At 42.3% G+C, this 17761-nt stretch overlaps 1 protein-coding gene across 1 annotated transcript in view; it reads right to left on the bottom strand.

Moving 5' to 3' along the window:
* The window catches only part of RIPOR2 (RHO family interacting cell polarization regulator 2), a 206568-nt gene that overhangs the window by 137933 nt on the left and 50874 nt on the right, over positions 1-17761 (bottom strand). The gene's annotated exons all lie outside the window — the stretch shown is intronic.

Raw genomic sequence — 17761 nt, 5'->3', positions numbered from 1 at the left:
TTGGGATGCAAAGATTTTGTATCTAATTCAGTATGTGCGTATGCCATTACCTCTCAAGGAGGATTAAAGGGCAGAGTATCTGGCACATGGTAGGAGCTCCCTGAGGTCTGCTTCTTTTCCCATGATGAGTCCTTTGTCGGGAGTCCAGGGGTGGAGCTACTCCAGACCATCATCCTCCCCTGTAACCACTTGTTACCCTGAACACCCTAGGGAGAAGCCGGCTGGAGGGGCGTGAGTGCTTTCCTCCCTCCTGGCACTAGAGATGGTTCAAGTTATTGACCAACGGAGTCACTGGGAAGTGGTACAGAATCAGGGGAGCCAGTCAGTCTTTGAGAAAGGCTTTGAGGAAAGCTGGCAAAGCCGAAGCCAGTCTCTTCATTATCAATCTCAGAACTCTGGCTGGGAAAGAAGCATGCTGCAGCTTGGGAAATTGGCTCATTTTCACCATGTTCTGGGGAGTGATTTGGAAAGAGGCTGTGTGTGGGAGGGTGGAAGTGGGCACTGAGAAGAGAGAAGGATGCGGGGGGAATCCTGGGACCAAGATATTGCCCAAGGGCAGTGTAAAGGACAAAGACACCTTGTCCACTGCCACCACGCACAGAATCACAGTGGAAGGGAGGAGGACTCTGAAGACCATTTGCTCCAACCCCTTCATCTTGCTGCCGAGGGACTGAGCCTGGTGAGAGTGATGAGGATCACACAGCTGACAGGAAGTCAAGTGGTCCTTACAACACAGGTCTCCCAACATGTCTTATACACGTTTCCCAGGTGACTTGCCGCACTTACAAATTCGTTTACAACATCTAATTGGCCCCTCACTCCAACAAAAGATCCTGCATGCTGTACCAAAGACCCGAGGCAGCCAAATAAATAAATATTAAAAACACATATAATTGGCCCCTCTTCTAACTGGCATAAAGCTTCCATTAGGGCAAAACTTTGAGGCATGAATTAAAGAATATACTACTTATTTTCCTGTGAGCTAATATGAGATCTAATTTATCCTCAAGGTAGCTCGGTAGGTAGGTATTTTCATTATTTTCTTTTATGGATGAAGATAATTGAGGATTCAGAGAAGGTACATGATTCAGGGATTAAATGTCAGGCCTTTGAATTGGAAGCCAGGTCCTCAGTGTCCCCCAAGCCCCAGGTCTCAGCTGCAAGACCCCAGTCCTGTGACATGCAGTGAACTTTCATACATCACACCTTGATCCCGTGCATCCAAGGTTGACTTCAGTTGCCATTTCTGTATCAAGGATTTGTATTCAGCGATTAAGCAGTAGCTTAAGAATTCTGAGCTACTACTGGCGCCAAGACAGAAGGTGAGCCCTCTCTCGCTTGGGGGGAGCATCTCTGGGGTATTTTCAGTGTCTGCTCCTGATAAGGTCACTCCTTGCTGAGCAGAAGCACTTTTTATACCCAGCCTCCAGCCAGACGACCTGTGGACTAGAACCTCAGCTTGTAACAAATCCTTGTGCTTGTGGCTATATCAGAGGTTCTCAGCTGGGGCAATGGTGCTCCCCCAGTGTCTGGAAATATTTTTCGTGGTCAAAAATGGCAGGTGGGGAATGGAAGGTTGCCACCAGCCTTTAATGAGAATAGGGTAAGGATGCTGCAAAAACAAGCAGGACTAGGGTGAGGCAAGTGAAGCACCTAGGATGCACGATTTAATGAGGTACTTACTCTGAGAGTCATGCAAATGATGGACCAATATTTGCAGGTCCCTGAAAGCAAGTGTCTCCTTAAACTGTGTGCCCCAGATGTCCCACTTGCTGCACCCCAGTCCCTGGCCTGCCATAAATAGCCTATGATGCATAAGACAGCCTCCAGCAACACAGAGTTAGCCAGCTAACCTGCCATAGCGCCTAGGGTAAGAAACCCAAACTACATCATGGTATCAGTTGCCTGAACAATACTGAATAGGGTTACACCTTTCAGAGACAGTGCCTTTGACTCCTGGCTGCTTCTGCAGGTGGCCAGTTACATCAGCTCACTGCTTTTCTTTCTCTTCAACCAGTTTCCCATCATTAGACAAGTTGTATACAGCGCTTGTGAGAGAACCTAGGTGTTCCAGGGCAACAGCTCTCAAATTTTAGCTTGCATCAGAATCACCTAGAGCTTGTTAAACCACAGACCTCTGGGCCCCACCCCAGTGTCTCTGATTCAATAAGCCTGGGGTAGGGCCAGCTGGAAACGTCGTTTTTGCACGTGCTCCCAGGTGATACTGTTACTGCTGGTCCATTGACCACAGTTTGAGGACCATTATTAGGGCCTGGCTATGCAGAGTGGCCCGGGGACCTGGGAGTATCTTATCACCTGGGAGAAATGCAGACACTCTGGCTCTCCCCTGTTGAGCTGCTGTGGCTAAGAATCTGAATTTGCAAGTTAACAGATCCCTAGGTGATTCACGTGCACATTGAACTCTGAGGCACTAGCCTCAGAAGCAGTGGTTCTCCATTCTGGTTGCGCATTAGAACAACCAGAGGAAGCTCTTTGACTTACTGAGTGAAGAACCTTTATTCACTATTCTTCATGGGAGGGGCAGTTTTGAATTACTAGGTGAAGGGGTGGTGGAGGGGGTGGGGTCGGGGGGGGGGGGGGCTGAGACCCAGCGTACACTTGAATTGTCAAGGCGCCCACTAAGCCACCAGGCTGCAGTCTAAGGTGGACGGATAGGTCCAGGACCAGTGCAAGGATGGGTTTCCCTGACGAGGCTCCCTGTGACCTGCCCTGCCCTCCAACCTCACCTCCTTTCGCTCTCTCTCCTACTTGCTCAGCCACTGCCCCTCCCCTATTTCTGTTCTTCCACCCTTCTGAGCTCACTCATCTCAGCCACTGCCCCTCCCCTATTTCTGTTCTTCCACCCTTCTGACCTCACTCATCTCAGCCACTGCCCCTCCCCTATTTCTGTTCTTCCACCCTTCTGACCTCACTCATCTCAGGACCTTCCTACTTCAGGCTTCCCTTCCTGGACAGACTTCCCCAGAGTCCCCTCCCACCAATCCCAGACAGCTCCCAGCTCCACTCTTCCTCTCCCACTGCCCTGTCTGATCTTCTTCAAGGACTTGTTACCCTTACTGTGTGAAATTATCTATTGATTACATGTTAATCATCTGCCTCCTCCACCAGAGCAAGACAGAACTGCTTCACAGAGTAGGTGCTCAGTAAGTATTTGTGGGATAAACAAAATGAATTCATTTGGGCATAGTTTTAAGGCTCAGAGTTCAAATGCCTTTTCTAAGAGAGGTAAGAGATCTTTGAAGTTCCTGGGTAGGAAGTTTGGGAAAAGAGGAGAGCTGAGGCAGGCAAAGCATGGAAGCTGCAGGGGAAAGAGGCCCTGCTGTTGGTGAGAGCAGCAGGAACCACGAAAAACAGAAACACCTAATCTGGATGTTTACCTTGTGAGGGATGTCTTGGGAATCCCTTACTCCTTCTGTCCTATAAAGTTTTCAGTAGAGTCTACATCACCCAATAATAGCTTTGGAGGGGAGAGGATTATTATTATGTTGTTGTTGTTGTTTAGCTGCTAAGGACTATTTAGGGGAAACTGAAAGTGATTCTGAATTCTGCGTACGGATTGTCACAGGGCTTAGAATGAAGGGACAGGTTTCAGGAAGTGAGAACAAAGACTGAGGAGAGCTAGTAACTGGGCCACTTCTGAAATACAAAGCCCTGCCCTTTCTCCCATGACAGGTAAATGGGACCCTCTTGCAGAGGAGCCCAAGAATGTATTTAACTTAAAGTTATAACCATAATCTGTGGGGAACCACACATCTCTCAGGGTATAGCTTCCAGGCCCACGTGAACACCACCCCCGGGTATGGAGAGAGAGCAGAGACTGGCGAGCCCCTGTGGCTGTGTTTTTAAAGAATGGTGGGGTGGAGAGAAGGGTAGAAATTCTGAAGGTGGGAAATATTGGGCTGACTGTCAGGAGGGACAAAAAGGTAGATTTTAATTGAGTCTCTGGTATTATTGTATGGTGGTTAGGAGCCCACACTCTGCAGTCAGATGACCTGTGTTTGAATTCTGGCATCATTATCAATGAGCTGTGTGATCTTGGGTAAATAGCAAAAATTCTTGAAGTACCAGCTTCCCCATTGGAAAATGGAGATAATAATAATATTATTATTCACACCTCATGCTAGTGTGAAAACCAGATGAGATAATCCATGTAAAGCTCCTAAAACAGTGTCGGGAACATGCCCAAGTCTACCTGTGACTGTATTACTGTTGTTTTGCAGTTGTTACTGTCGCCATTGCTGTGGTTGTGGTTGTTGAAGAAAATACTAAAATGAATTACTAAAGGAATGATTCATTGAGACTTAGAAGAAGAAGCAAAGACCACCCGCAAGGGTAGCATTCACCATACTTTATCACAGTTTCAGCACGGACTCTTTCCATTCAGAGCAGACACTGGCCAGAAGCAATGACGTGGGTTCACTAACAACAAGCCAGCCTGACATCACTGCTTGATTTGCCAGGGCGACTTAGATCAGAGGGATCAGGGCGACCTGTTGCATCTGGATTCGGCAAGTTGCTGATGAACACGTTCAGCATATCCCGATGGACAAGATGGGGACGTGTACTAGACGAGGGGATGATGGAGCCAGTTATAACTGACTGGCTGATGCCTACCCCGCAGGAGCCCTGGCAGCCTATTGTGGCTCTCTCCTACCCCTTTCAAAATTTTAATCAATGGTTTAGCATGGGTATTTTGCAACTTTATTTTTGGCAGCATTATTTTTCATCTTATGCATCGTTAAGAGAAAGCCCTGGATACAATACAGATGAAAGGAGAGCTGCTCTGATGAAAGGGTCATATGACAATGGGGAGGGTGCCCTTCATCTCCTGAAGGAGCTGTGGAAGATTTAGAGCTCTGTGGTTTGAAAACTGAGCTAGAAGGAGCTATAGAAGCCATACTTGACAGATTTGCAGGTAAGAACACTGAAAAGCAGTGACTCCACTGCCTGAGAGTGCTGGGTTCCCAAGGCATAGGAGACAATATGATAAACTGCCCGAGAGCTTGGCCTTTAAATACAGCAAATATGGATGTGACTCTGAACAAGTTACCCAAGCCAAGTCACAAATTCTTCAACTATAAAATGAGAGTAATTGTGTCTACCTCCTAGGGTTATTTGTGAGATTCAAGTGGAAAAATGGCCATAAGAGCTTTTGACATATTATTCTTTTTAATACTATTATTATCATTAATTATCTTTACTTGATGAAACCAAATTCAGCAAAATGACATTTAACAGGGTAAAAATACAATCTTATATTTGAATCCTACAAAGATATGCAGAAACACAGAGATGGAGTTCATTAGAAGTTCATGTAGGAAAAAAAACACACAGGTATTTTTGTTGCCAATGAAACTCAACGTAAAAGTCAACCAAGAGTCGGCTTGCTCACTATGACAGGAACGACAGGAAAAGAGCACATAGACTGTAGAATTCAGAACATTTCCGTCTTCCCTAGTCAGTTCCCCACCCCCATCCCCATGCTGAGAGTCACACTCTCTCAGGGAAATAAAAGAATTGGACTTTTTGGAGAAGGTTGGTAAAGTCTCTATACACAAATCACAATGTTTGAGGATAGTTAGAGGATTTAGGATATTTACCTTGAAGAAGAGAAACCTCAGAGGAGGGTTAACAGGGGAGAGGCTCTCAGGTATCTGAGTAGGGCTCAGGGATTTAACAATGACTCAAAGGGAGAACTAGATGGTGGAAGCTTCAGAGAGGTAGATTTCAGCTCTATATAATGAAACACCAAGAACAAAGATGTTTGTCCAGCAAAACAATGAACTGCCTGGGAGGTAACAAATTCCCTGTCATGTGCTGTGTGAGTGACTTGGTGGGGTATATTACAGAAGGAACTCATGGGTGGTTAGACTGGATACATTTTTAAAGCCCTTTCAGCCTTGAAAACTGTTTTACTAATGAATTTCGAAATGCTGAGTAATGACTTTATCTTAAGGGTGGAGACAAGGATAGGATCTCTTTATTGGAAACGTCTGTTAATATGAAGCCTGGACCAGTACTCAGGCTGCAAGTGGGCTTGCCCAACTGTTGAGGGAAACAGGCATTTTTCAGCTCTTTTGATTGTCTTAAAGTACAAATTTGAGAATAATTAATAGAAAGAGAAGGAGCAAGAAAAGAAGGAAGGAAGGGAAGGAAGAGGGAGGGAGAGAGGGAGATATCTCTCAAAATACATTCACTTGATCTGAATAGACATCTCCTCAAATAAGATATCTAAATAGCCAATTAGCACATGGAAAGATGCTCAACATCATTATTCATCAGGAAACGAAAAGCCAAACTACAGTAAGATGCCACTCCACACCCACTAGGATGGCTATGTCAAAAAGATAAACAATATCTTCTGTCCATGGAATTCTCTAGGCAAGCATACTGGAGTGGGTAGCCGTTCCCTTCTCCAGGAAATCTTCCCAACCCAGGGATAAAACCCAGGTTTTCCCACATTGCGGGCAGATTCTTTACCGTCTGAGCCACCAGGTTATTTGTGTAGTGCAAGAATTCAACAGTGAAAAAGAATGAAAACTGATACACGCTACAGCATGGATGTACTTATGAAACCTTATACTAAGTGGAAGAAGCCTATCACAAGAGACTATATATTGCACTATTCTACTGATGAAATATCCAGAATAATAAGCCAGTTTACAGAGATAAAAAGTAGATTGGTGGTTGCTAGGGACTGTGGGAAAAGGAAAAATAGTGACTGCTAACAGGGGTTCCTTTGGGGATGATAAAATACTCTAAAATTGATTGTGGTGATGGTTGTACAGCTCTGAACATACTAAAAACATTAAATTGTATACTTTAATTAGGTGAATTGTATGGCATGTGAATTATATCTCAATAAAGCTGTTATATAGATATACATATTATACATGTAATATGAGTGTACATATATATGTGTGTGTGTGTGTGTATATATATATATCCATTTTGAAATTCTACAGAACTATTAACTGTTAACTGTAATAGTCCAACTAAACCTTAAGCACTTAGAAATATTTACACCAAGTATAACAAAGAATGGGAAATGTCCATTAATAAAAAACTCTTCTAAATAAAATAAATATGTATAAAGAAAAAGATGAATTATCCTCAAATTAAAAACTAGAAAAGGAAAAGATGAATAGCACAGTAAAAAAAAAAAACTGTGTAAGGACAGTGTTTAAGAGAAGTATAAATGAACAGTAAACTCAGAAATGCATCAAACTCATTAACAGCTAAAGAGATGCCAATGGAAGCATTTATTGGTCTAGTATTTCTGGAGAGCAAATTGGAAACATGCTAAAAGAATCTCAAAAATACTAATCCCTGTTGATAATTTTACATTTAGAAATATAATAAGGAAATAATTAAAGAATATACACAAACATACTATTATGGCATCATTTACAATGGAAAAAAACTGTGAAACGCCAAATGTATGACAATAAGAAAATAGTTACATACCTTATGGCACTTCCATATGTTGAAATACCATGCAGCCATTTAAATTTTGTTTTTGAAGAAGAATATATTATACTAGAAAATGCTTACAATTATAAGAAACACACCCACTGCAAATAGAGTGGGATACCAATTTTGTGGGGAAAAATAGCTACACATACAGAAAAAATATACCAAGCATGGAATGGATTACCAATGTTTTCTATTTTTTGCTAGAAACTTCTCTGATCATTCTAGAAGGTCTCCAGTGAACATGTATTCCTTTTTTTTGTATTTCTTTTCTTTTGGTGACATCACACGTGGGATCTTAGTTCCCCCACCAGAGATCAAACCCACACCTTCTGCACTGGAAGCTCAGTCTTAATCACTGGACCACAAGGGAAGTCCCTTTGTATTTTTTAAAATCACAATAAAGATAAGTATTTAATTTAAAAAATTTGGGACATCAGGCAAACCATTTTAATTCTCATTTAAGAGCAAGGTCTGTCTCGAACATTAGAGGCAACTGACAGCAAATTTTTATCTCCAAAAGTAAAGCACTATAGATTCACATTTCATTGTTCAAATATGAGAAGAATCAGGGAAATCATATGTAATAAATATTTTCTAGTTTTGATGAAAATCTTACTGATGGAAGAAAACAGTGAGTGGTGGGAGGGTAACTATTGTTCCTGCTGAAAGGCTGCCCTGATTTTTTGGTGGTTTTTAGAAATATCTTTCTTTTTGAAAGCCTAATTATTCAGCATGTACATGTATTGAGAACTAAAGTCATCAGTGTCTCAAAAAAAGTTAGAAGTGTTTATTCAACTGCATACAAATCTTCTGTCCCCATCCCTGTTTATAATCTAAAGCTGCATAATCAACAGTAGATTCTGGGTACCAGCTTGAATGTCAGTCAAAACTCCAACGACATATGGTCAGTCAGGGCTGCTTGTTTATTTTGAAATAAACTCATGAAGGAAACGCAACATTCAGCCTATGAAGCTATGAGAGTTAAAGCTTCCCTACAACAGCCAGAGAGAGGTTTTGATATCTCATTAGGATAAATAAGAAAATCCTTTAAGGTGAAAAATGCTTTAAAACAACTGATTTCCCAAATATGAATCTAGTATGAATGAGTCTTTTCCCTTCTACATTCTATTTGTAGACTCTCCAGATGAATACATACATATATAAATAACACATATATAAAAACACCAGGCCAATATGTTATAGTTTCAGAGCTATTTTTGTTAAGCTGAAGGTCACCACCTGTATGTATGGTTTTAGGCACATCTCTTAACTTTTCTGAGCCTGAATTTCCATGTTTTCAATATGAGGTTGCTTTTAAATTTTAAAATTATGTAATTCAGTGAAGCCACCACTTTTATTCATACACTACACATAAATACATGCACACTTCACATGAATATATAAATACATAACATTTTAAGTAATTAATTTAGAGTCAGAGTCTCATTTATACCAAAGATCTTCTCTGAAGATAAAAGACAACTGGCTCAATCAATGACCATGAAAAAATGCCCCCTTCCCTCCCCAGCTTCCAAGCATCTTCTCATACCACATAACACAGTGTCTGAAAGTCTACCTTCAGAGATGTATTATTCAGGAGTAAGTCTGATTCATTTGTTGTCAGTAATGTTGGATGGTGAATGAAGGCCAGGAGCATGTGCTCTGGGTTCAAATCCTAAATTCGACTTCATCGTGTGACTTGGGCAGGCTATTTAAACACTCATTTTTCAGTGTTCTCATTCATAAAATGGGGTGAATATCAGTACCTTTCTCAGGGGGTTATCATAAGAATTATGACATATGTAAATTCCCTATAGATGGTCATAATTTCTTCTGGTGGGAGAATTTCAGAGCCATGTGAGCATCTCAGGGCAAGATGTGAAAAGCCCCCAGGATGGAAATGGTGGTGGAACAAAGCTGCCATTACATCACATGCCGGAAACATTTGCTTGAGACTTAAGTGTACTCTATTGAGATTGACATATTTTGGGATAAAGGTTTAATATGGTTTTCTCTATTTCATGAACAGAAGATGCAGGAGACTCAGGTTTGATTCCTGGGTCAGGAACATCCTCTGGAGAAGTAAATGGCAACCTACTCCAGTATTCTTGCCAGGAAAATTCCAAGGATAGAGGAGTCTGGTGGGCTACAGTCCATGGTGGGGGGGGCGGGTAGGGGTGGCGCGGTCAGGAACATCCATACACCTTTGGCATGTCACCAAGAGTGAGCAAAATCAGGACACCTGGCTATCTTAAATGTGATCCAATAATATAATGTTTTACAAATGTATGCATCTATAAAAAGGATTTTTAAAAAAATACATGAATTATGTACTTCCCTGATGTGAAAGTAAGATTATGGCTAAGCTATGGTTTTCCTCCCTTTCCCACTCTTGTTATAGCCACAAGTGCAACCATGGTTTGTGAGTTAGGGAGGCAGTTGGTCCCTCCCTCCTGTCGGGTAAAGGGCGGATAAGGAGCACTGTGCACAGGTACATGAGGGATACAGGCCAGGGTGTCATGGAATCATGGCGGGCGGAGGGCCATTGAGGCCTCGTTCTATTCCATTAGCCCGCCTCCCTTCCCCCAGCACCTCAGAAGCTTGCCTTGGCATGCTGTGGCTGGGCTCGGGGGAGGTAAGGGAGGTGAGTCAGTATCAGATCAGAGAAGCAGGGCGACAGTGGTGGGCACTAGCAGAGTGGGGAACGGGCACCCATCCTTTCTCTGGTTCTTTGAATGAGCACATTCATTCATTGTCCCAGGCTTCGATCTCAAATTCCTCTGCTTTGCTTCTCTGTGGGATAGTTTCTCCACCTCCGTATGAGATACAAAAACAGGGGTGGGTCTCAAATAGTTGAAATTCTTTTCTCTTTGCCACTGCTTTTGCTCTCCTCCATTTGAACAAAAGGGTGCAGAGTTTGGATGAAGACCAACAGGGTTATAAAGAATTTTATCTTTGGATAAAGCTTTCAATAGCTGCTTTCTGTGTCCTGAGAGCTCAGAGTTGCCTCGTGAGTAAGTAAAAGGCACTTATCAACCCAAACAAATATTTTCCCAGGTTTCCCTTCCCCATGGAGCCACACTGGATTCTAAAATAAAAACTGTCAGCATAAATTCTTGCTTATCCAGCATACTTCTGCCCCTCTAAAGCAGAAGGAATTCTGAAGTTAGGAAGGAAGGAGATAAGGTTGAATGACAAAGTATGAAATACAATGGAGGGGAGGACTCTCTCTTCATCTCTGTGGAACATTTCCTTGTCTTTGGCCCCAGGCTGGGTCTGTACCGAGCCTGCTCTGGCTGCAGAACTGGAAGAAGGAATCCATACTGAGTAGGCCCAGCGTCTCCTGGCCTGTCCCCAAATCCAAATTTAGCCTTGCATCACCTGCAGCCTGGTCTGTTCGGCTTTAGCGGAAAATACCATAGACTCTGGCTTCCCTGGTGGTTCAGTGGTAAAGTATCAATGCTGGAGACACGGGTTTGATCTTTGGTCTGGGAAGATCCCCTGGAGAAGGAAATGGCAACCCACTCCAGTATTCTTGCCTGGAGAACCCCATAGACAGAGGAACCAGGTATGCTACCATCCATGAGGTCACAAAAGAGTTCGACACGCATGACTGAGCAACTGAACGACCACCACTTAGGCTGTGGAACCATATTGCTTGGGGTCTAACTCCTGTCTCTACCGCTTTATATCTGTGCAACCTCGAGCAAGTCACTTAGCCTCTCTGTGCCACAGCTTTGTCATCTATAAAATAGAGTTCATAATAGTAACTACCTCAGAGGGTTGTTGCAAGGATTTGATGAGGTAATACTTGTAAAATGTTTAGGAGGTTTTCTGGTACCTAGTAACTGCTCTGTATGTGCTTACTTTGCTGTAAGCCTACAGAAGCATGGAGAACAGACATTAGTGAAACAGAGAGCTTGGCACATGGTCCCTGGGCTGGGCTTCACCTGTTTGATTTACAAGGAATGAACTGATGAAAAATGACCCTAATCAGAGTATGTGCCTCAGTGTCAAACTTTCAAAGATTGATGTCTTTACAATTGCTGACTTCTAAAAGATTTTTTTTCTCCCTCGCTTTCCTTTTTTAGTAACAAAGGAAAAACATATTTGTGGTTAAAATTCATAAAATTCTAAAACATAGAAGATGAAAACCAAAAGTTTTCTTCCACAAAACCAATTTTCCAAAGGACTGTTAATAATTATTGGCTTTGTTCAAAAATAAGTAAACAAAATACAAAGAGTAATAGTTTTGTTTGGTTGTTGCTACTTCAGGATCCAAATTCTTTTAGTTCTGCAGAATGAATTCACACAGAATGAATTATTCAGTAGTTAGTGTGACTAACATGGCCCATGTGAACAAATTTAGTCATTTAGTAAGGGTTTTTTTTTTTTAGTTCCATTTCTAAGTGACTCAACTTGCCTTGTTACTATTGCCTTAGTAAGATTTATTCTTGCTTGGTGTTGCATTTTGCTAATTACACATTTCTGAGATCAAGCAAGCTTATGACATACAAACTAAATATTTTAAAAAAATTTCTTAGTGTCTAAATCTCTTCATACATTAAAGAACATTCGATCTCAATGACTTGCTTACTGTGTGACTTCTGAAGAATCCCAAAACAGTATTTGGTCAATGTCCCTGTCATTCTCTACATATAAAATGGATGCCATACATTAGTTTGTCAGATGGTCATAATAAGGACTTTATATGTGTGAAATACCTCCGTTTAAAATTAGTTAGGAGATTGTATTTCTGCAAATTCTTAAACTGGATTTCATCAGAATTAAAAACGTCTGCCCCTTAAAAGACACTGTTAAGAGAATAAAAAGACACGCCACAGGCTGAGAGAAAAATCTTTGCAAAGCATGTATCTGTTAAAGGACTTACTCTGCTGTTCACTCACTAAGTCATGTCCAGCTCTTTCCGACTCCATTGATTACAGCATGCCAGGCTTCCCTGTCCTTCACTGTCTCCCAAAGTTTGCTCAAACTCATGTCCATTAAGCTGGTGATGTCATACAACCATCTCATCCTCTGTCACCCCCTTCTCTTCCTGCCCTCAATCTCTCCTAGCATCACGTTCTTTTCCAATGAGTTGACACTTTGCATCAGGGGGCCAAAGTATTGGAGCATCAGGCCTTCCAATGACATTCAGGATTGGTTTCCTTTAGGATTGACTGGTTTGATCCCTCTGCTGTCAAAGGGACTCTCAAGAGTCTTCTTTAGCAACACAGTTCGAAAGCATAAATTCTTCAGCGCTCAGCCTTCTTTATGGTCCAACTCTCACATTTGTACATGACTCAAAGCCAGGCTTCAGCAATACGTGAACCGTGAACTTCCAGATGTTCAAGTTGGTTTTAGAAAAGGCAGAGGAACCAGAGATCAAATTGCCAACATCCGCTGCATCATCGAAAAAGCAAGAGAGTTCCAGAAAAATATCTATTTCTGCTTTATTGACTATACCAAAGCCTTTGACTGTGTAGATCACAATAAACTGTGGAAAATTCTGAAAGAGATGGGAATACCAGACCACCTGACTTGCCTCTTGAGAAACCTATATGCAGGTCAGGAAGCAACAGTTAGAACTGGACATGGAAAAACAGACTGGTTCCAAATAGGAAAAGGAGTACGTCAAGGCTGTATATATCACCCTGCTTATTTAACTTATATGCAGAGTACATCATGAGAAACACTGGGCTGGAAGAAGCACAAGCTGGAATCAAGACTGCCGGGAGAACTATCAATAACCTCAGATATGCAGATGACAGCACCTTTATGGCAGAAAGTGAAGAGCAACTAAAAAGCCTCTTGATGAAAATGAAAGAAGAGAGTGAAAAAGTTGGCTTTAAGCTCAACATTCAGAAAACTAAGATCATGGCATCTGGTCCCATCACTTCATGGGAAATAGATAGGGAAACAGTGGAAACAGTGTCAGACTTTATTTTGGGGGGCTTCAAAATCACTGCAGATGGTGATTGCAGCCATGAAATTAAAAGACGCTTACTCCTTGGAAGGAAAGTTATGACCAACCTAGATAGCATATTAAAAAGCAGAGACATTACTTTGCCAACAAAGGTCCACTGGTCAGGTCAAGGCTATGGTTTTTCCAGTGGTCATGTATGGATGTGAGAGTTGGACTGTGAAGAAAGCTAAGTGCTGAAGAATTGATGCTTTTGAACTGTGGTGTTGGCAAACACTCTTGAGAGTCCCTTGGATTGAAAGGAGATCCAACCAGTCCATCCTAAAGATCAGTCCTGGGTGTTCACTGGAAGGACTGATGCTGAAGCTGAAACTCCAGTGCTTTGGCCACCTCATGCGAAGAGCTGACTCATTGGAAAAGACCCTGATGCTGGGAGGGATTGGGGGCAGGAGGAGAAGGGGATGACAGAAGATGAGATGGCTGGATGGCATCACCGACTCGATGGATATGAGTTTAAGTAAACTCCTGGAGTTGGTAATGGACAGGGAGGCCTGGCATGCTGCGATTCATGGGGTCGCAAAGAGTCGGACACGACTGAGTGACTGAACTGAACTGAAATGGAAAAACCATAGATTTGACTATATGGAACTTTGTCAGCAAAGTGATGTCTCTGCTTTTTGATATGCTCTCTAGGTCTGTTAAAACTTTTCTTCTAAGGAGCAAGCAACTTTTAATTTCATGGCTGCTGTCAACATCCTCAGTGATTTTGGAGCACCAAAAAATAAATAAACGTCTACCTTTTGTTCAAATTCCCCTGTTTTCTTATACATACAACTGGTCCAAACTCTGATATATTGGACAAATTACTCACAACTTTCTAATCTATCAAATTTGGGAATAATTTTATAATGGTTTCTATCTTAAAGAGTTATTGGGAGGACTAAATGAGACAAACATTTAAACACTTGGCGCTTATCTGACCTCATTATAAATGCTCAATAAAACACAGGCTTCACTTATTGTTATATTTACATGAACTCATCTCTGACTTAGGAAATAAAATCAGCCCCAAGATCTTAGCTCAGAGACTCTGTAGTAACAGAGGAAGAGAGGGCATCTTGGCCCTCTGCTTGGCCCTGGTACCCTGGCTCCCCAAGGAGACAGCTTGACAGAAATTCTTCTTGATGTCCTGTACATCCCACTGCAGCTGCTGAGACTAGTCTCGGAGACTTGAGGAAGCCCTGCCAACCACTCTGTCACCTAAGTTGATCAATTAAATGGACACGAATCTGAATGAAATGAGAAAGCAGTGGTCTTGGCATCTCCTCCTCTGGTAGAGCTTCCCATGCATGACACACAAGGCTGGCATCACTTTCTTTGTGGTGAGCAATTCCACACCAAAAGGACCTTACTTTTTTCCAGTTGGGAGTGGGGAATTGACTTAAAAGCATGAGAAAACACCACTATCTGAGCTGGTATCATCCTCTCAATATTTTCAACAGGGGCATCAATTCCATGGACAAGTTAATTTTCAGTAAACTTGGCTAGGCTGATTTAAAAGGATAGAAGGCAACTTTACTGGGAGAAAAGGGGTCAGTTACCAACTGGAATTCAAGGGCTTCTTCTCTTCTCACACTGCCAGAAAATGGCCAAGAACGGCAGTTGTAGGTAAACTGGGTTCTGAAGAGCAGGAGGTGGGACCAAGGGTTCCACAGGCCAAGTAATTAAAAATAAAACACCAAAATGAAAGAGAAGGCTGTAAGTGAGCAACATCTCTTGACAATAACAAGTTGTTGACTGGCCCTGAATAGCTCAGCGGGACCACATTGTCCCAGGAAATCCTAACCCAAGTGGATTATAAACCTGAGAAAGAAAGGCAGTTACTCAGGACACCCAGCCCTGACATGTTCTCCTGCTGGTGATGAAAGGGCCATTGACAAGAAGGCTTTGTGTCCCCCAAGCCCCACCACTGCCACACACACACATTTCCCATTAGAGATGACTAAGGAAGGAGAAGTAGGGGATTCTGGGACCACGAGGTCCCTGCTTAACATAAATCGAATTACTGTTCCTGGGTCCTAGAAAGAGAAACATCTGGACTGAGGCAGAAGGTAAGTCACTCTGGGAAACTTCTGTTTTATTTCCCATGATTGCAAGTAGTAGTTAATATTGATAGAACTCATGATATAATCAATGTTCAACGGCTGTAGAAAGACTGGAATAATGTACTAAAATCATGTAAAATATAAGAGTCTGCCTGCCAATGGAGGAGATGTGGTTCAATCCCTGGGTCAGGAAGAGCCTCTGAAAAGGAAGTGGCAATCCTTTCCAGTATTCTTGCCTGGGAAATCCCATGGACAGAGGAGCCTGGTGGGCTACAGTCCATGTGGTCACAAAAAGAGTCAGACATGACTTAGTGACTAAACAACAGATTATAAAGTCCTGTATTTAAGTCAAGATTTCAATTGCATGAACAAAGAATGGGGAAAATCTTGATTATATTTCAACATGATAAAAATGGAGGGAAGCACTGTCCAACCTTTTTTCATGGAATTTTCTATCAGAAGATTCATAGTGTACATTGCGTGATATTAATTATACTTTTCTAACACTTGTTATGTGCTGAGCATTGTTGTAAGGCTTCAGGTATATTCACTCATTTAATCCTCCATGGTAGGTACTATTTTTATTGTCCTAGTCTCTTTATGGGGAAGCTGAAGGACAGAGTGAAGTAACTTGATCAAGGTCGCACAGCTAACAGAACTGGGATTTAAACCACTCTTAGCTGCTATGTCATAATGCCTCTCCGAGGATTTGTAAGTAAAGAAATTGGCCTTACTTTGAATTAGAATTCCACATACTTTGAGCACTGAACACTTTTTTTAAGGTGCCCCAGTTGTATCTTGTAGATTAGTATTTTTTGAAACAAGCAGGGAATTTGTGCTAAGATTAGTTGACACCAGTGAAGACCAACAACATGGTATAGTTGCCTCCAAAATGAAATACATGCCCAAAAAGACAATTTTTTTCCCAGAGATGTAGTTGTTTGACTGTGTGTTCTGTGCTTATCCTGTCTTACCTAGAACATTCTGCTCAGAGTTGGGCATCAAGTTTTCCCATAAACCAAAGATGACCAAGAGTCACCTGAGCATCACTATTAGATGAGAGACAGCAGATGTGGCTGGGGGACTGTAGTCTGGAGTGGGGCTGAGAGGAAGATATTAACTTCTTTAAGTATCTGAAGGGCTTCTGGGTATTCCTTTAAGGACAGAAATAGGATTAACAGGGAAAAGTAATAGAGAAGCAGTTTTCTACTCAGAGGGAAGAATTTTTTAGACTATGAAAGTGAAAGTGAAGTCGCTCAGTCGTGTCTGACTCTTTGTAACCCCATGAACTGCAGTCCACCAGGCTCCTCCGTCCATGGGATTTTCCAGGCAAGAGTACTGGAGTGGGTTGCCATTTCCTTCTCCAGGGGATCTTCTGGACCCATGGATCGAACCTGGGTCTCTCACATTGTAGGCAGATGCTTTTACCATCTGAGCCACATAACAGGCTTCTTTGAAGTTTCCGGGATGGCCAAGCAGGAGTCAAGGCTGACTGATATGGCCACGGAGACAGCTGGGGTATGGCGGAAAGAGTGTGGTCGGAGGACCATAGTTATAGGACTGACATTTCAGCCAGTCTCGGTTTCCCATCAGTCAAATGGAGGTAAAGACATATATTTCATAGCATTCTGTAAGTTGGGAGGGTGGAAAGAGGTTGAAAGATGGAGTGACTGATGGGTGGTATCATATGGGAAATTGTCTTGAAGATGCAATGGAAGTATAAAGTACATATTATCAGATAAACTATTCTAGAGGTCACAGAACAGAGAGGTTCCCAGAACAAATTAAAAGGTTCAAATCACATATTTGATCCAATCATTTAAAAACACAAAAGAGATGCCAAGGGGGGTAAGGTTGAGTCTCATCAGTATGCTAACAATAGGGTTACAAGTGGAGTGGAGGGACTGTATGATGTAAAGCCTGGGATGAGCAATGTTCACAAAACAAAGACACACCAAATTGCCAACAAACTGACTTTGTCCCCAGGGACAAGTGCCCTTGTCCTTTGGTGGCAAGTAGAGCATACACATGGCTTCCCTGGTGGCTCAGATGGTAAAGAATCCTCCAGCAATGTGGGTGATCCAGGTTCGATCCATGGGTCGGTAGGATCCCCTGGAGAAGGGAAAGGCTATCCACTCCAATATTCTTGCCTGGAGAATCCCCACGGACAGAGGAGCCTAGTAGGCTATTAGTTGTTTAGTCGTGTCTGGGTCTTTGCGAGCCCACGGACTGTAGC

Source organism: Dama dama, chromosome 7 (genome assembly GCF_033118175.1).
Source record: "Dama dama isolate Ldn47 chromosome 7, ASM3311817v1, whole genome shotgun sequence".
Taxonomy (NCBI): Eukaryota; Metazoa; Chordata; class Mammalia; order Artiodactyla; family Cervidae; genus Dama; species Dama dama.
Note: the sequence above shows the minus strand (reverse complement) of the source record. Positions and strands in the feature narration are given on the sequence as shown.